Below are 17564 nucleotides of genomic sequence, written 5' to 3'. Positions count from 1 at the left end.
GTTTGGCAGCTGCAATGATGAATCAAATCCTGGTTGCAATATTTAAAAGAAAATGTTTTCCCATATGAAAAAAAAACTGTACAAAGTGTCATTTTAAATCGATAATATATATCTTAAAGGGCGTTTGGTGTTTTCCTTGTATTGTCAAATAGCCTTTCTGTTCTTGGGACAGCAGTGCTAGACTTCAGAGTACATTACAACATTCTATTTTTATTTATTGATGACAATGATTTGTTGTAAAAAAAATGTGATTCTGTATATGAATAGAATTTGAATGGTATCACACTTTAGAATCCTTAAAGGTCTAAATATTTGAATTCCTTTTTTTGTTATCTGTGTAGTTGGGTAACCGGTGTACAGTATAAGGTATAATTTTTTGAATTTATTTCAGATATAATTTTTTAACTCAAGTGCAACAGAAGATTTGAGCTATGTATGGGTTGGGGGTAAAGAAGATATATAACTGGATGTGTCATGCTTTATGAAAGCAGTGTTATTTAGTCACCTATAGTTATAACATGGATTGTCAGCTTTTGACAATTTTACACCCCGTTTTCATCCTACTCAATGTGTTCCTTCCTGAACTCCTTGGATGCATATTATACTGCATCGACAGCATGAACACGCCCCCTGTAAAACCAGTGCTTGAAATCCATGGCTTTATTTTGCATATGATATTGGTCTCTGTGAGATGACATGAATGCGGTTTTGGAGGGAGGTTAGATGACCAAAATGCTTTTTTTGTATTTTATGTGTGTCCAGACTGTCCTCAAAGAAAGAATAAGCTGAATATTTTTTAAACGGACAAAAGAATTACGTTAAAAAAAATACAAAAAATAAATCTTGTTTCATGTGAAGAACACTGTGCTGATGTATAACTTCCTGGATGCTCTGATATTTAACATGAAGAACAAAAATGTGTCAGATGTATAAGTTAAGGTCTCTATATGTAGGCATCATGACTGTCAGCAGAAAATATATCTGTGCTACCAAGCACCTTTCATAGACCCTTAAAGAAACACAAGTGTCCAAGAGCACTGCACTGAGCAGACATTACAACCTCGAAGTAGACCTTTCTATTCAAGGTAGTCGATGAAAGGTATGAAGTATCTCTGTAGAAGATAAGTGGGAAACACTTTCCTTGAAACCTATGTCATCAATCGAAAGAGTTACCACAATAACATCAGTAATATTCATACTACAAATTCTGGACAATTCAAGTTAAGTGTTACCGTATAAAATTATGTATGTCTGCATATAGTGCTGCAGGTATGTTCTGGACTGATGTTTCCCGTGAGAGAAGAGAGGAGAGTGTGTTTGTGTGCTAAGACTGCTTTAGGTATAGCTATCGTTTTTCTCAACCATGTGCAAGCTGTGTTTGTACATACCATGTTTAAGATGAACTGAGAAATCTTAGTTTGCTTCTTTCCAAACCAATAAAAGTGATGAGCTGGACTGTGTATGTGTAGAGGACTCTCTTATTGGTTGACTTGTATTTCAGCCATCATGACACAATATTACACACACTGTCACAACTTAAATGCACGTTGCTCTTTATTTGTTATTGTACACTTATTCTACATCCATTAGGTGTTTGTAGAGGGGTTAGTACATGTGTTTTGGATGAAATGACCAAAGGGGTTAGTATGTGTGTTTTGGATAAAATTACCAAAGGGGAAATTAGCAAAGGGGTTAGTATGTTTGTTTTGGAAGAAATTACCAAAGGGGTAAGTATGTCTGTTTTTGATGAAATTTGCAAAGGGGTTAGCATGTGTGTTTGGGATGAAATTACCAAAGAGGAAATTAGCAAAGGGGTTAGTATGTGTGTTTTGGATAAAATTACCAAAGGGGAAATTAGCAAAGGGGTTAGTATGTTTGTTTTGGAAGAAATTACCAAAGGGGTAAGTATGTCTGTTTTTGATGAAATTTGCAAAGGGGTTAGCATGTGTGTTTGGGATGAAATTACCAAAGAGGAAATTAGCAAAGGGGTTAGTATGTGTGTTTTGGATGAAATTACCAAAGGGGAAATTAGCAAAGGGGTTAGTATGTGTGTTTTGGATGAAATTAGCAAAGGGGTTAGTATGTGTGTTTTGTATGAAATTAGCAAAGGGGTTAGTATGTGTGTTTTGTATGAAATTAGCAAAGGGGTTAGTATGTGTGTTTTGATGAAATTTGCAAAGGGGTTAGTATGTGTGCTTTGGATGAAATTACCAAAGGGGAAATTAGCAAAGGGGTTAGTATGTGTGTTCTTGATGAAATTACCAAAGGGGTTAGCATGTGTGTTTTGGATGAAATTACCAAAGGGGTTAGTATGTGTGTTTTTTGATTAAATTTGCAAAGGGGTTAGTATGTGTGCTTTGGATGAAATTACCAGAGGGGTTAGTATGTATGTTTTTGATGAAATTACAATATAGGAAATTAGCTAAGGGGTTAGTATGTGTGTTTTGGATGAAATTATCAAAGGGGTCAGTATGTGTGTTTTTGATGAAATTAGAAAACGGGTTAGCATGTGTGTTTTGGATGAAATTACCAAAGGGGTTAATATGTTTGTTTTGGATGAAATTACCAAAGGGGTTAGTGTGTGTGTTCTTGATGAAATTACCAAAGGGGTTAGCATGTGTGTTTTTGATGAAATTAGCAAAGGGGTTAATATGTGTGCTTTGGATGAAATTACCAAAGGGGTAAGTATGTGTGTTTTTGATGAAATTACCAGAGAGGAAATTAGCAAAGGGGTTAGTATGTGTGTATTGGATGAAATTACCAAAGGGGTTAGCATGTGTGTTTTGGAAGAAATTACCAAAGGGGTTAGTATGTGTGTTTTTTATTAAATTAGCAAAGGGGTTAGCATGTGTGTTTTGAATGAAATTACCAAAGGGGTCTGTATGTGTGTTTTTGATGAAATTAGAAAAGGGGTTAGCATGTGTGTTTGGGATGAAATTACCAAAGAGGAAATTAGCAAAGGGGTTAATATGTCTGTTTTGGATGAAATTACCAAAGGGGTTAGTATGTGTGTTTTTGATGAAATTACCAGAGAGGAAATTAGCAAAGGGGTTAGTATGTATGTTTTTGATGAAATTAGAAAAGGGGTTAGCATGTGTGTTTTGGATGAAATTACCAAAGGGGAAATTAGCAAAGGGGTTAGTATGTGTGTTTTGGATGAAATTACCAGAGAGGAAATTAGCAAAGGGGTTAGCATGTGTGTTTTGGATGAAATTACCAAAGGGGTCAGTATGTGTGTTTTTGATGAAATTAGAAAAGGGGTTAGCATGTGTGTTTGGGATGAAATTAGCAAAGAGGAAATTAGCAAAGGGGTTAATATGTCTGTTTTGGATGAAATTACCAAAGGGGTCAGTATGTGTGTTTTTGATGAAATTAGAAAAGGGGTTAGCATGTGTGTTTTGGATGAAATTACCAAAGAGGAAATTAGCAAAGGGGTTAGTATGTGTGTTTTGGATGAAATTACCAAAGGGGTTAATATGTGTGTTATGGATGAAATTACCAAAGGGGTTAGTATGTGTGTTCTTGATGAAATTACCAAAGGGGTTAGCATGTGTGTTTTGGATGAAATTACCAAAGGGGTTAGTATGTGTGTTTTTGATTAAATGTGCAAAGGGGTTAGTATGTGTGCTTTGGATGAAATTACCAAAGGGGTTAGTATGTATGTTTTTGATGAAATTACAATATAGGAAATTAGCTAAGGGGTTAGTATGTGTGTTCTTGATGAAATTACCTAAGGGGTTAGCATGTGTGTTTTGGATGAAATTAGCAAAGGGGTTAGTATGTGTGTTCTTGATGAAATTACCAAAGGGGTTAGTATGTGTGTTTTTAATTAAATTTGCAAAGGGGTCTGTATGTGTGTTTTTGATGAAATTAGAAAAGGGGTTAGCATGTGTGTTTTGGATGAAATTACCAAAGAGGAAATTAGCAAAGGGGTTAGTATGTGTGTTTTGGATGAAATTACCAAAGGGGTTAATATGTGTGTTATGGATGAAATTACCAAAGGGGTTAGTATGTGTGTTCTTGATGAAATTACCAAAGGGATTAGCATGTGTGTTTTGGATGAAATTACCAAAGGGGTTAGTATGTATGTTTTTGATGAAATTACAATATAGGAAATTAGCTAAGGGGTTAGTATGTATGTTCTTGATGAAATTACCTAAGGGGTTAGCGTGTGTGTTTTGGATGAAATTACCAAAGGGGTTAGCATGTGTGTTTTGGAAGAAATTATCAAAGGGGTTAGTATGTGTGTTTTTTATGAAATTAGCAAAGGGGTTAGCATGTGTGTTTTTTATGAAATTAGCAAAGGGGTTAGCATGTGTGTTTTGAATGAAATTACCAAAGGGGTCTGTATGTGTGTTTTTGATGACATTAGAAAAGGGGTTAGCATGTGTGTTTGGGATGAAATTAGCAAAGAGGAAATTAGCAAAGGGGTTAATATGTCTGTTTTGGATGAAATTACCAAAGGGGTCAGTATGTGTGTTTTTGATGAAATTAGAAAAGGGGTTAGCATGTGTGTTTTGGATGAAATTACCAAAGAGGAAATTAGCAAAGGGGTCAGTATGTGTGTTTTTGATGAAATTAGAAAAGGGGTTAGCATGTGTGTTTGGGATGAAATTAGCAAAGAGGAAATTAGCAAAGGGGTTAATATGTCTGTTTTGGATGAAATTACCAAAGGGGTCAGTATGTGTGTTTTTGATGAAATTAGAAAAGGGGTTAGCATGTGTGTTTTGGATGAAATTACCAAAGAGGAAATTAGCAAAGGGGTTAGTATGTGTGTTTTGGATGAAATTACCAAAGGGGTTAATATGTGTGTTATGGATGAAATTACCAAAGGGGTTAGTATGTGTGTTCTTGATGAAATTACCAAAGGGGTTAGCATGTGTGTTTTGGATGAAATTACCAAAGGGGTTAGTATGTGTGTTTTTGATTAAATGTGCAAAGGGGTTAGTATGTGTGCTTTGGATGAAATTACCAAAGGGGTTAGTATGTATGTTTTTGATGAAATTACAATATAGGAAATTAGCTAAGGGGTTAGTATGTGTGTTCTTGATGAAATTACCTAAGGGGTTAGCATGTGTGTTTTGGATGAAATTAGCAAAGGGGTTAGTATGTGTGTTCTTGATGAAATTACCAAAGGGGTTAGTATGTATGTTTTTGATGAAATTACAATATAGGAAATTAGCTAAGGGGTTAGTATGTATGTTCTTGATGAAATTACCTAAGGGGTTAGCGTGTGTTTTTTTATGAAATTAGCAAAGGGGTTAGCATGTGTGTTTTTTTATGAAATTAGCAAAGGGGTTAGCATGTGTGTTTTGAATGAAATTACCAAAGGGGTCTGTATGTGTGTTTTTGATGACATTAGAAAAGGGGTTAGCATGTGTGTTTGGGATGAAATTAGCAAAGAGGAAATTAGCAAAGGGGTTAATATGTCTGTTTTGGATGAAATTACCAAAGGGGTCAGTATGTGTGTTTTTGATGAAATTAGAAAAGGGGTTAGCATGTGTGTTTTGGATGAAATTACCAAAGAGGAAATTAGCAAAGGGGTTAGTATGTGTGTTTTGGATGAAATTACTAAAGGGGTTAGTATGTGTGTTCTTGATGAAATTACCTAAGGGGTTAGTATGTGTGTTTTTGATGAAATTTGCAAAGGGGTCTGTATGTGTGTTTTTGATGGAATTAGAAAAGGGGTTAGCATGTGTGTTTTGGATGTAATTACCAAAGAGGAAATTAGCAAAGGGGTTAGTATGTGTGTTTTGGATGAAATTACCAAAGGGGTTAATATGTGTGTTATGGATGAAATTACCAAAGGGGTTAGTATGTGTGTTCTTGATGAAATTACCAAAGGGGTTAGCATGTGTGTTTTGGATGAAATTACCAAAGGGGTTAGTAAGTGTGTTTTTGATTAAATGTGCAAAGGGGTTAGTATGTGTGCTTTGGATGAAATTACCAAAGGGGTTAGTATGTATGTTTTTGATGAAATTACAATATAGGAAATTAGCGAAGGGGTTAGTATGTGTGTTCTTGATGAAATTACCTAAGGGGTTAGCATGTGTGTTTTGGATGAAATTAGCAAAGGGGTTAGTATGTGTGTTTTTGATTAAATTTGCAAAGGGGTTAATATGTGTGCTTTGGATGAAATTACTAAAGGGGTTAGTATGTGTTTTCTTGATGAAATTACCTAAGGGGTTAGTATGTGTGTTTTTGATGAAATTTGCAAAGGGGTCTGTATGTGTGTTTTTGATGAAATTAGAAAAGGGGTTAGCATGTGTGTTTGGGATGAAATTACCAAAGGGGTTAGTATGTATGTTTTTGATGAAATTACAATATAGGAAATTAGCTAAGGGGTTAGTATGTATGTTCTTGATGAAATTACCTAAGGGGTTAGCATGTGTGTTTTGGATGAAATTACCAAAGGGGTTAGCATGTGTGTTTTGGAAGAAATTATCAAAGGGGTTAGTATGTGTGTTTTTTATGAAATTAGCAAAGGGGTTAGCATGTGTGTTTTGGATGAAATTACCAAAGGGGTTAGCATGTGTGTTTTGGAAGAAATTATCAAAGGGGTTAGTATGTGTGTTTTTTATGAAATTAGCTAAGGGGTTAGTATGTATGTTCTTGATGAAATTACCTAAGGGGTTAGCATGTGTGTTTTGGATGAAATTACCAAAGGGGTTAGCATGTGTGTTTTGGAAGAAATTATCAAAGGGGTTAGTATGTGTGTTTTTTATGAAATTAGCAAAGGGGTTAGCATGTGTGTTTTTTATGAAATTAGCAAAGGGGTTAGCATGTGTGTTTTTTATGAAATTAGCAAAGGGGTTAGTATGTGTGTTTTTGATGACATTAGAAAAGGGGTTAGCATGTGTGTTTGGGATGGAATTACCAAAGAGGAAATTAGCAAAGGGGTTAGTATGTGTGTTTTGGATGAAATTACTAAAGGGGTTAGTATGTGTGTTCTTGATGAAATTACCTAAGGGGTTAGTATGTGTGTTTTTGATGAAATTACCTAAGGGGTTAGCATGTGTGTTATGGATGAAATTACCAAAGGGGTTAGCATGTGTGTTTTGGATGAAATTACCAAAGGGGTTAGTATGTGTGCTTTGGATGAAATTACCAAAGGGGTTAGTATGTGTGTTTTTGATTAAATTACCTAAGGGGTTAGCATGTGTGTTTTGGATGAAATTAGCAAAGGGGTTAGTATGTGTGTTTTTGATTAAATTTGCAAAGGGGTTAATATGTGTGCTTTGGATGAAATTACTAAAGGGGTTAGTATGTGTTTTCTTGATGAAATTACCTAAGGGGTTAGTATGTGTGTTTTTGATGAAATTTGCAAAGGGGTCTGTATGTGTGTTTTTGATGAAATTAGAAAAGGGGTTAGCATGTGTGTTTGGGATGAAATTACCAAAGAGGAAATTAGCAAAGGGGTCAGTATGTGTGTTTTTGATGAAATTAGAAAAGGGGTTAGCATGTGTGTTTTGGATGAAATTACCAAAGGGGTTAGTATGTATGTTTTTGATGAAATTACAATATAGGAAATTAGCTAAGGGGTTAGTATGTATGTTCTTGATGAAATTACCTAAGGGGTTAGCATGTGTGTTTTGGATGAAATTACCAAAGGGGTTAGCATGTGTGTTTTGGAAGAAATTATCAAAGGGGTTAGTATGTGTTTTTTTTATGAAATTAGCAAAGGGGTTAGCATGTGTGTTTTTTATGAAATTAGCAAAGGGGTTAGCATGTGTGTTTTGAATGAAATTACTAAAGGGGTTAGTATGTGTGTTCTTGATGAAATTACCTAAGGGGTTAGTATGTGTGTTTTTGATGAAATTTGCAAAGGGGTCTGTATGTGTGTTTTTGATGAAATTAGAAAAGGGGTTAGCATGTGTGTTTTGGATGAAATTACCAAAGAGGAAATTAGCAAAGGGGTTAGTATGTGTGTTTTGGATGAAATTACCAAAGGGGTTAATATGTGTGTTATGGATGAAATTAGCAAAGGGGTTAGTATGTGTGTTCTGGATGAAATTACCAAAGGGGTTAATATGTGTGTTCTTGATGAAATTACAATATAGGAAATTAGCTAAGGGGTTAGTATGTATGTTCTTGATGAAATTACCTAAGGGGTTAGCATGTGTGTTTTGGATGAAATTACCAAAGGGGTTAGCATGTGTGTTTTGGAAGAAATTATCAAAGGGGTTAGTATGTGTGTTTTTTATGAAATTAGCAAAGGGGTTAGCATGTGTGTTTTGGATGAAATTACCAAAGGGGTTAGCATGTGTGTTTTGGAAGAAATTATCAAAGGGGTTAGTATGTGTGTTTTTTATGAAATTAGCTAAGGGGTTAGTATGTATGTTCTTGATGAAATTACCTAAGGGGTTAGCATGTGTGTTTTGGATGAAATTACCAAAGGGGTTAGCATGTGTGTTTTGGAAGAAATTATCAAAGGGGTTAGTATGTGTGTTTTTTATGAAATTAGCAAAGGGGTTAGCATGTGTGTTTTTTATGAAATTAGCAAAGGGGTTAGCATGTGTGTTTTTTATGAAATTAGCAAAGGGGTTAGTATGTGTGTTTTTGATGACATTAGAAAAGGGGTTAGCATGTGTGTTTGGGATGGAATTACCAAAGAGGAAATTAGCAAAGGGGTTAGTATGTGTGTTTTGGATGAAATTACTAAAGGGGTTAGTATGTGTGTTCTTGATGAAATTACCTAAGGGGTTAGTATGTGTGTTTTTGATGAAATTACCTAAGGGGTTAGCATGTGTGTTATGGATGAAATTACCAAAGGGGTTAGCATGTGTGTTTTGGATGAAATTACCAAAGGGGTTAGTATGTGTGCTTTGGATGAAATTACCAAAGGGGTTAGTATGTGTGTTTTTGATGAAATTACCTAAGGGGTTAGCATGTGTGTTTTGGATGAAATTAGCAAAGGGGTTAGTATGTGTGTTTTTGATTAAATTTGCAAAGGGGTTAATATGTGTGCTTTGGATGAAATTACTAAAGGGGTTAGTATGTGTTTTCTTGATGAAATTACCTAAGGGGTTAGTATGTGTGTTTTTGATGAAATTTGCAAAGGGGTCTGTATGTGTGTTTTTGATGAAATTAGAAAAGGGGTTAGCATGTGTGTTTGGGATGAAATTACCAAAGAGGAAATTAGCAAAGGGGTCAGTATGTGTGTTTTTGATGAAATTAGAAAAGGGGTTAGCATGTGTGTTTTGGATGAAATTACCAAAGGGGTTAGTATGTATGTTTTTGATGAAATTACAATATAGGAAATTAGCTAAGGGGTTAGTATGTATGTTCTTGATGAAATTACCTAAGGGGTTAGCATGTGTGTTTTGGATGAAATTACCAAAGGGGTTAGCATGTGTGTTTTGGAAGAAATTATCAAAGGGGTTAGTATGTGTTTTTTTTATGAAATTAGCAAAGGGGTTAGCATGTGTGTTTTTTATGAAATTAGCAAAGGGGTTAGCATGTGTGTTTTGAATGAAATTACTAAAGGGGTTAGTATGTGTGTTCTTGATGAAATTACCTAAGGGGTTAGCATGTGTGTTTTGAATGAAATTACTAAAGGGGTTAGTATGTGTGTTTTTGATGAAATTTGCAAAGGGGTCTGTATGTGTGTTTTTGATGAAATTAGAAAAGGGGTTAGCATGTGTGTTTTGGATGAAATTACCAAAGAGGAAATTAGCAAAGGGGTTAGTATGTGTGTTTTGGATGAAATTACCAAAGGGGTTAATATGTGTGTTATGGATGAAATTACCAAAGGGGTTAGTATGTGTGTTCTTGATGAAATTACCAAAGGGGTTAGCATGTGTGTTTTGGATGAAATTACCAAAGGGGTTAGTAAGTGTGTTTTTGATTAAATGTGCAAAGGGGTTAGTATGTGTGCTTTGGATGAAATTACCAAAGGGGTTAGTATGTATGTTTTTGATGAAATTACAATATAGGAAATTAGCTAAGGGGTTAGTATGTGTGTTTTTGATGAAATTACCTAAGGGGTTAGCATGTGTGTTTTGGATGAAATTAGCAAAGGGGTTAGTATGTGTGTTTTTGATTAAATTTGCAAAGGGGTTAATATGTGTGCTTTGGATGAAATTACTAAAGGGGTTAGTATGTGTTTTCTTGATGAAATTACCTAAGGGGTTAGTATGTGTGTTTTTGATGAAATTTGCAAAGGGGTCTGTATGTGTGTTTTTGATGAAATTAGAAAAGTGGTTAGCATGTGTGTTTGGGATGAAATTAGCAGAGGAAATTAGCAAAGGGGTTAATATGTCTGTTTTGGATGAAATTACCAAAGGGGTCAGTATGTGTGTTTTTGATGAAATTAGAAAAGGGGTTAGCATGTGTGTTTTGGATGAAATTACCAAAGAGGAAATTAGCAAAGGGGTTAGTATGTGTGTTCTGGATGAAATTACCAAAGGGGTTAATATGTGTGTTCTTGATGAAATTACAATATAGGAAATTAGCTAAGGGGTTAGTATGTATGTTCTTGATGAAATTACCTAAGGGGTTAGCATGTGTGTTTTGGATGAAATTACCAAAGGGGTTAGCATGTGTGTTTTAGAAGAAATTATCAAAGGGGTTAGTATGTGTGTTTTTGATGAAATTTGCAAAGGGGTCTGTATGTGTGTTTTTGATTAAATTAGAAAAGGGGTTAGCATGTGTGTTTTGGATGAAATTACCAAAGGGGTTAGTATGTATGTTTTTGATGAAATTACAATATAGGAAATTAGCTAAGGGGTTAGTATGTATGTTCTTGATGAAATTACCTAAGGGGTTAGCATGTGTGTTTTGGATGAAATTACCAAAGGGGTTAGTATGTATGTTTTTGATGAAATTACAATATAGGAAATTAGCTAAGGGGTTAGTATGTATGTTCTTGATGAAATTACCTAAGGGGTTAGCATGTGTGTTTTGGATGAAATTACCAAAGGGGTTAGCATGTGTGTTTTGGAAGAAATTATCAAAGGGGTTAGTATGTGTGTTTTTTATGAAATTAGTAAAGGGGTTAGCATGTGTGTTTTGGATGAAATTACCAAAGGGGTTAGCATGTGTGTTTTGGAAGAAATTATCAAAGGGGTTAGTATGTGTGTTTTTTATGAAATTAGCTAAGGGGTTAGTATGTATGTTCTTGATGAAATTACCTAAGGGGTTAGCATGTGTGTTTTGGATGAAATTACCAAAGGGGTTAGCATGTGTGTTTTGGAAGAAATTATCAAAGGGGTTAGTATGTGTGTTTTTTATGAAATTAGCAAAGGGGTTAGCATGTGTGTTTTTTATGAAATTAGCAAAGGGGTTAGCATGTGTGTTTTTTATGAAATTAGCAAAGGGGTTAGCATGTGTGTTTTGAATGAAATTACCTAAGGGGTTAGTATGTGTGTTTTTGATGACATTAGAAAAGGGGTTAGCATGTGTGTTTGGGATGGAATTACCAAAGAGGAAATTAGCAAAGGGGTTAGTATGTGTGTTTTGGATGAAATTACTAAAGGGGTTAGTATGTGTGTTCTTGATGAAATTACCTAAGGGGTTAGTATGTGTGTTTTTGATGAAATTTGCAAAGGGGTCTGTATGTGTGTTTTTGATGAAATTAGAAAAGGGGTTAGCATGTGTGTTTTGGATGAAATTACCAAAGAGGAAATTAGCAAAGGGGTTAGTATGTGTGTTTTGGATGAAATTACCAAAGGGGTTAATATGTGTGTTATGGATGAAATTACCAAAGGGGTTAGTATGTGTGTTCTTGATGAAATTACCAAAGGGGTTAGCATGTGTGTTTTGGATGAAATTACCAAAGGGGTTAGTAAGTGTGTTTTTGATTAAATGTGCAAAGGGGTTAGTATGTGTGCTTTGGATGAAATTACCAAAGGGGTTAGTATGTATGTTTTTGATGAAATTACAATATAGGAAATTAGCTAAGGGGTTAGTATGTGTGTTTTTGATGAAATTACCTAAGGGGTTAGCATGTGTGTTTTGGATGAAATTAGCAAAGGGGTTAGTATGTGTGTTTTTGATTACATTTGCAAAGGGGTTAATATGTGTGCTTTGGATGAAATTACTAAAGGGGTTAGTATGTGTTTTCTTGATGAAATTACCTAAGGGGTTAGTATGTGTGTTTTTGATGAAATTTGCAAAGGGGTCTGTATGTGTGTTTTTGATGAAATTAGAAAAGTGGTTAGCATGTGTGTTTGGGATGAAATTAGCAAAGAGGAAATTAGCAAAGGGGTTAATATGTCTGTTTTGGATGAAATTACCAAAGGGGTCAGTATGTGTGTTTTTGATGAAATTAGAAAAGGGGTTAGCATGTGTGTTTGGGATGAAATTACCAAAGAGGAAATTAGCAAAGGGGTTAATATGTCTGTTTTGGATGAAATTACCAAAGGGGTCAGTATGTGTGTTTTTGATGAAATTAGAAAAGGGGTTAGCATGTGTGTTTTGGATGAAATTACCAAAGAGGAAATTAGCAAAGGGGTTAGTATGTGTGTTCTGGATGAAATTACCAAAGGGGTTAATATGTGTGTTCTTGATGAAATTACCAAAGGGGTTAGCATGTGTGTTTTGGATGAAATTACCAAAGGGGTTAGTAAGTGTGTTTTTGATTAAATGTGCAAAGGGGTTAGTATGTGTGCTTTGGATGAAATTACCAAAGGGGTTAGTATGTATGTTTTTGATGAAATTACAATATAGGAAATTAGCTAAGGGGTTAGTATGTGTGTTCTTGATGAAATTACTTAAGGGGTTAGCATGTGTGTTTTGGATGAAATTAGCAAAGGGGTTAGTATGTGTGTTTTTGATTAAATTTGCAAAGGGGTTAATATGTGTGCTTTGGATGAAATTACCTAAGGGGTTAGTATGTGTGTTTTTGATGAAATTTGCAAAGGGGTCTGTATGTGTGTTTTTGATGAAATTAGAAAAGTGGTTAGCATGTGTGTTTGGGATGAAATTAGCAAAGAGGAAATTAGCAAAGGGGTTAATATGTCTGTTTTGGATGAAATTACCAAAGGGGTCAGTATGTGTGTTTTTGATGAAATTAGAAAAGGGGTTAGCATGTGTGTTTGGGATGAAATTACCAAAGAGGAAATTAGCAAAGGGGTTAATATGTCTGTTTTGGATGAAATTACCAAAGGGGTCAGTATGTGTGTTTTTGATGAAATTAGAAAAGGGGTTAGCATGTGTGTTTTGGATGAAATTACCAAAGAGGAAATTAGCAAAGGGGTTAGTATGTGTGTTCTGGATGAAATTACCAAAGGGGTTAATATGTGTGTTCTTGATGAAATTACAATATAGGAAATTAGCTAAGGGGTTAGTATGTATGTTCTTGATGAAATTACCTAAGGGGTTAGCATGTGTGTTTTGGATGAAATTACCAAAGGGGTTAGCATGTGTGTTTTGGAAGAAATTATCAAAGGGGTTAGTATGTGTGTTTTTTATGAAATTAGCAAAGGGGTTAGCATGTGTGTTTTGGATGAAATTACCAAAGGGGTTAGCATGTGTGTTTTGGAAGAAATTATCAAAGGGGTTAGTATGTGTGTTTTTTATGAAATTAGCTAAGGGGTTAGTATGTATGTTCTTGATGAAATTACCTAAGGGGTTAGCATGTGTGTTTTGGATGAAATTACCAAAGGGGTTAGCATGTGTGTTTTGGAAGAAATTATCAAAGGGGTTAGTATGTGTGTTTTTTATGAAATTAGCAAAGGGGTTAGCATGTGTGTTTTTTATGAAATTAGCAAAGGGGTTAGCATGTGTGTTTTTTATGAAATTAGCAAAGGGGTTAGCATGTGTGTTTTGAATGAAATTACCTAAGGGGTTAGTATGTGTGTTTTTGATGACATTAGAAAAGGGGTTAGCATGTGTGTTTGGGATGGAATTACCAAAGAGGAAATTAGCAAAGGGGTTAGTATGTGTGTTTTGGATGAAATTACTAAAGGGGTTAGTATGTGTGTTCTTGATGAAATTACCTAAGGGGTTAGTATGTGTGTTTTTGATGAAATTTGCAAAGGGGTCTGTATGTGTGTTTTTGATGAAATTAGAAAAGGGGTTAGCATGTGTGTTTTGGATGAAATTACCAAAGAGGAAATTAGCAAAGGGGTTAGTATGTGTGTTTTGGATGAAATTACCAAAGGGGTTAATATGTGTGTTATGGATGAAATTACCAAAGGGGTTAGTATGTGTGTTCTTGATGAAATTACCAAAGGGGTTAGCATGTGTGTTTTGGATGAAATTACCAAAGGGGTTAGTAAGTGTATTTTTGATTAAATGTGCAAAGGGGTTAGTATGTGTGCTTTGGATGAAATTACCAAAGGGGTTAGTATGTATGTTTTTGATGAAATTACAATATAGGAAATTAGCTAAGGGGTTAGTATGTGTGTTTTTGATGAAATTACCTAAGGGGTTAGCATGTGTGTTTTGGATGAAATTAGCAAAGGGGTTAGTATGTGTGTTTTTGATTACATTTGCAAAGGGGTTAATATGTGTGCTTTGGATGAAATTACTAAAGGGGTTAGTATGTGTTTTCTTGATGAAATTACCTAAGGGGTTAGTATGTGTGTTTTTGATGAAATTTGCAAAGGGGTCTGTATGTGTGTTTTTGATGAAATTAGAAAAGTGGTTAGCATGTGTGTTTGGGATGAAATTAGCAGAGGAAATTAGCAAAGGGGTTAATATGTCTGTTTTGGATGAAATTACCAAAGGGGTCAGTATGTGTGTTTTTGATGAAATTAGAAAAGGGGTTAGCATGTGTGTTTTGGATGAAATTACCAAAGAGGAAATTAGCAAAGGGGTTAGTATGTGTGTTCTGGATGAAATTACCAAAGGGGTTAATATGTGTGTTCTTGATGAAATTACAATATAGGAAATTAGCTAAGGGGTTAGTATGTATGTTCTTGATGAAATTACCTAAGGGGTTAGCATGTGTGTTTTGGATGAAATTACCAAAGGGGTTAGCATGTGTGTTTTGGAAGAAATTATCAAAGGGGTTAGTATGTGTGTTTTTGATGAAATTTGCAAAGGGGTCTGTATGTGTGTTTTTGATGAAATTAGAAAAGGGGTTAGCATGTGTGTTTTGGATGAAATTACCAAAGGGGTTAGTATGTATGTTTTTGATGAAATTACAATATAGGAAATTAGCTAAGGGGTTAGTATGTATGTTCTTGATGAAATTACCTAAGGGGTTAGCATGTGTGTTTTGGATGAAATTACCAAAGGGGTTAGCATGTGTGTTTTGGAAGAAATTATCAAAGGGGTTAGTATGTGTGTTTTTTATGAAATTAGCAAAGGGGTTAGCATGTGTGTTTTGGATGAAATTACCAAAGGGGTTAGCATGTGTGTTTTGGAAGAAATTATCAAAGGGGTTAGTATGTGTGTTTTTTATGAAATTAGCTAAGGGGTTAGTATGTATGTTCTTGATGAAATTACCTAAGGGGTTAGCATGTGTGTTTTGGATGAAATTACCAAAGGGGTTAGCATGTGTGTTTTGGAAGAAATTATCAAAGGGGTTAGTATGTGTGTTTTTTATGAAATTAGCAAAGGGGTTAGCATGTGTGTTTTTTATGAAATTAGCAAAGGGGTTAGCATGTGTGTTTTGAATGAAATTACCTAAGGGGTTAGTATGTGTGTTTTTGATGACATTAGAAAAGGGGTTAGCATGTGTGTTTTGGATGAAATTACCAAAGGGGTTAGTATGTATGTTTTTGATGAAATTACAATATAGGAAATTAGCTAAGGGGTTAGTATGTATGTTCTTGATGAAATTACCTAAGGGGTTAGCATGTGTGTTTTGGAAGAAATTATCAAAGGGGTTAGTATGTGTGTTTTTTATGAAATTAACAAAGGGGTTAGCATGTGTGTTTTGGATGAAATTACCAAAGGGGTTAGCATGTGTGTTTTGGAAGAAATTACCAAAGGGGTTAGTATGTGTGTTTTTGATTAAATGTGCAAAGGGGTTAGTATGTGTGCTTTGGATGAAATTACCAAAGGGGTAAGTATGTGTGTTTTGGATGAAATTACCAAAGGGGTTAGCATGTGTGTTTTGGAAGAAATTATCAAAGGGGTTAGTATGTGTGTTTTTTATGAAATTAGCTAAGAGGTTAGTATGTATGTTCTTGATGAAATTACCTAAGGGGTTAGCATGTGTGTTTTGGATGAAATTACCAAAGGGGTTAGCATGTGTGTTTTGGAAGAAATTATCAAAGGGGTTAGTATGTGTGTTTTTTATGAAATTAGCAAAGGGGTTAGCATGTGTGTTTTTTATGAAATTAGCAAAGGGGTTAGCATGTGTGTTTTTTATGAAATTAGCAAAGGGGTTAGTATGTGTGTTTTTGATGACATTAGAAAAGGGGTTAGCATGTGTGTTTGGGATGGAATTACCAAAGAGGAAATTAGCAAAGGGGTTAGTATGTGTGTTTTGGATGAAATTACTAAAGGGGTTAGTATGTGTGTTCTTGATGAAATTACCTAAGGGGTTAGTATGTGTGTTTTTGATGAAATTACCTAAGGGGTTAGCATGTGTGTTATGGATGAAATTACCAAAGGGGTTAGCATGTGTGTTTTGGATGAAATTACCAAAGGGGTTAGTATGTGTGCTTTGGATGAAATTACCAAAGGGGTTAGTATGTGTGTTTTTGATGAAATTACCTAAGGGGTTAGCATGTGTGTTTTGGATGAAATTACCAAAGGGGTTAGCATGTGTGTTTTGGAAGAAATTATCAAAGGGGTTAGTATGTGTGTTTTTTATGAAATTAGCAAAGGGGTTAGCATGTGTGTTTTGGATGAAATTACCAAAGGGGTTAGCATGTGTGTTTTGGAAGAAATTATCAAAGGGGTTAGTATGTGTGTTTTTTATGAAATTAGCTAAGGGGTTAGTATGTATGTTCTTGATGAAATTACCTAAGGGGTTAGCATGTGTGTTTTGGATGAAATTACCAAAGGGGTTAGCATGTGTGTTTTGGAAGAAATTATCAAAGGGGTTAGTATGTGTGTTTTTTATGAAATTAGCAAAGGGGTTAGCAGGTGTGTTTTTTATGAAATTAGCAAAGGGGTTAGCATGTGTGTTTTGAATGAAATTACCTAAGGGGTTAGTATGTGTGTTTTTGATGACATTAGAAAAGGGGTTAGCATGTGTGTTTTGGATGAAATTACCAAAGGGGTTAGTATGTATGTTTTTGATGAAATTACAATATAGGAAATTAGCTAAGGGGTTAGTATGTATGTTCTTGATGAAATTACCTAAGGGGTTAGCATGTGTGTTTTGGAAGAAATTATCAAAGGGGTTAGTATGTGTGTTTTTTATGAAATTAACAAAGGGGTTAGCATGTGTGTTTTGGATGAAATTACCAAAGGGGTTAGCATGTGTGTTTTGGAAGAAATTACCAAAGGGGTTAGTATGTGTGTTTTTGATTAAATGTGCAAAGGGGTTAGTATGTGTGCTTTGGATGAAATTACCAAAGGGGTAAGTATGTGTGTTTTGTATGAAATTACCAAAGGGGTTAGTATGTGTGTTTTTGATTAAATTTGCAAAGGGGTTAATATGTGTGCTTTGGATGAAATTACCAAAGGGGTAAGTATGTGTGTTTTGGATGAAATTA

Source organism: Osmerus mordax, chromosome 27, assembly GCF_038355195.1.
Source record: "Osmerus mordax isolate fOsmMor3 chromosome 27, fOsmMor3.pri, whole genome shotgun sequence".
Lineage (NCBI taxonomy): Eukaryota > Metazoa > Chordata > Actinopteri > Osmeriformes > Osmeridae > Osmerus > Osmerus mordax.
This window is presented reverse-complemented; position numbering follows the sequence as displayed.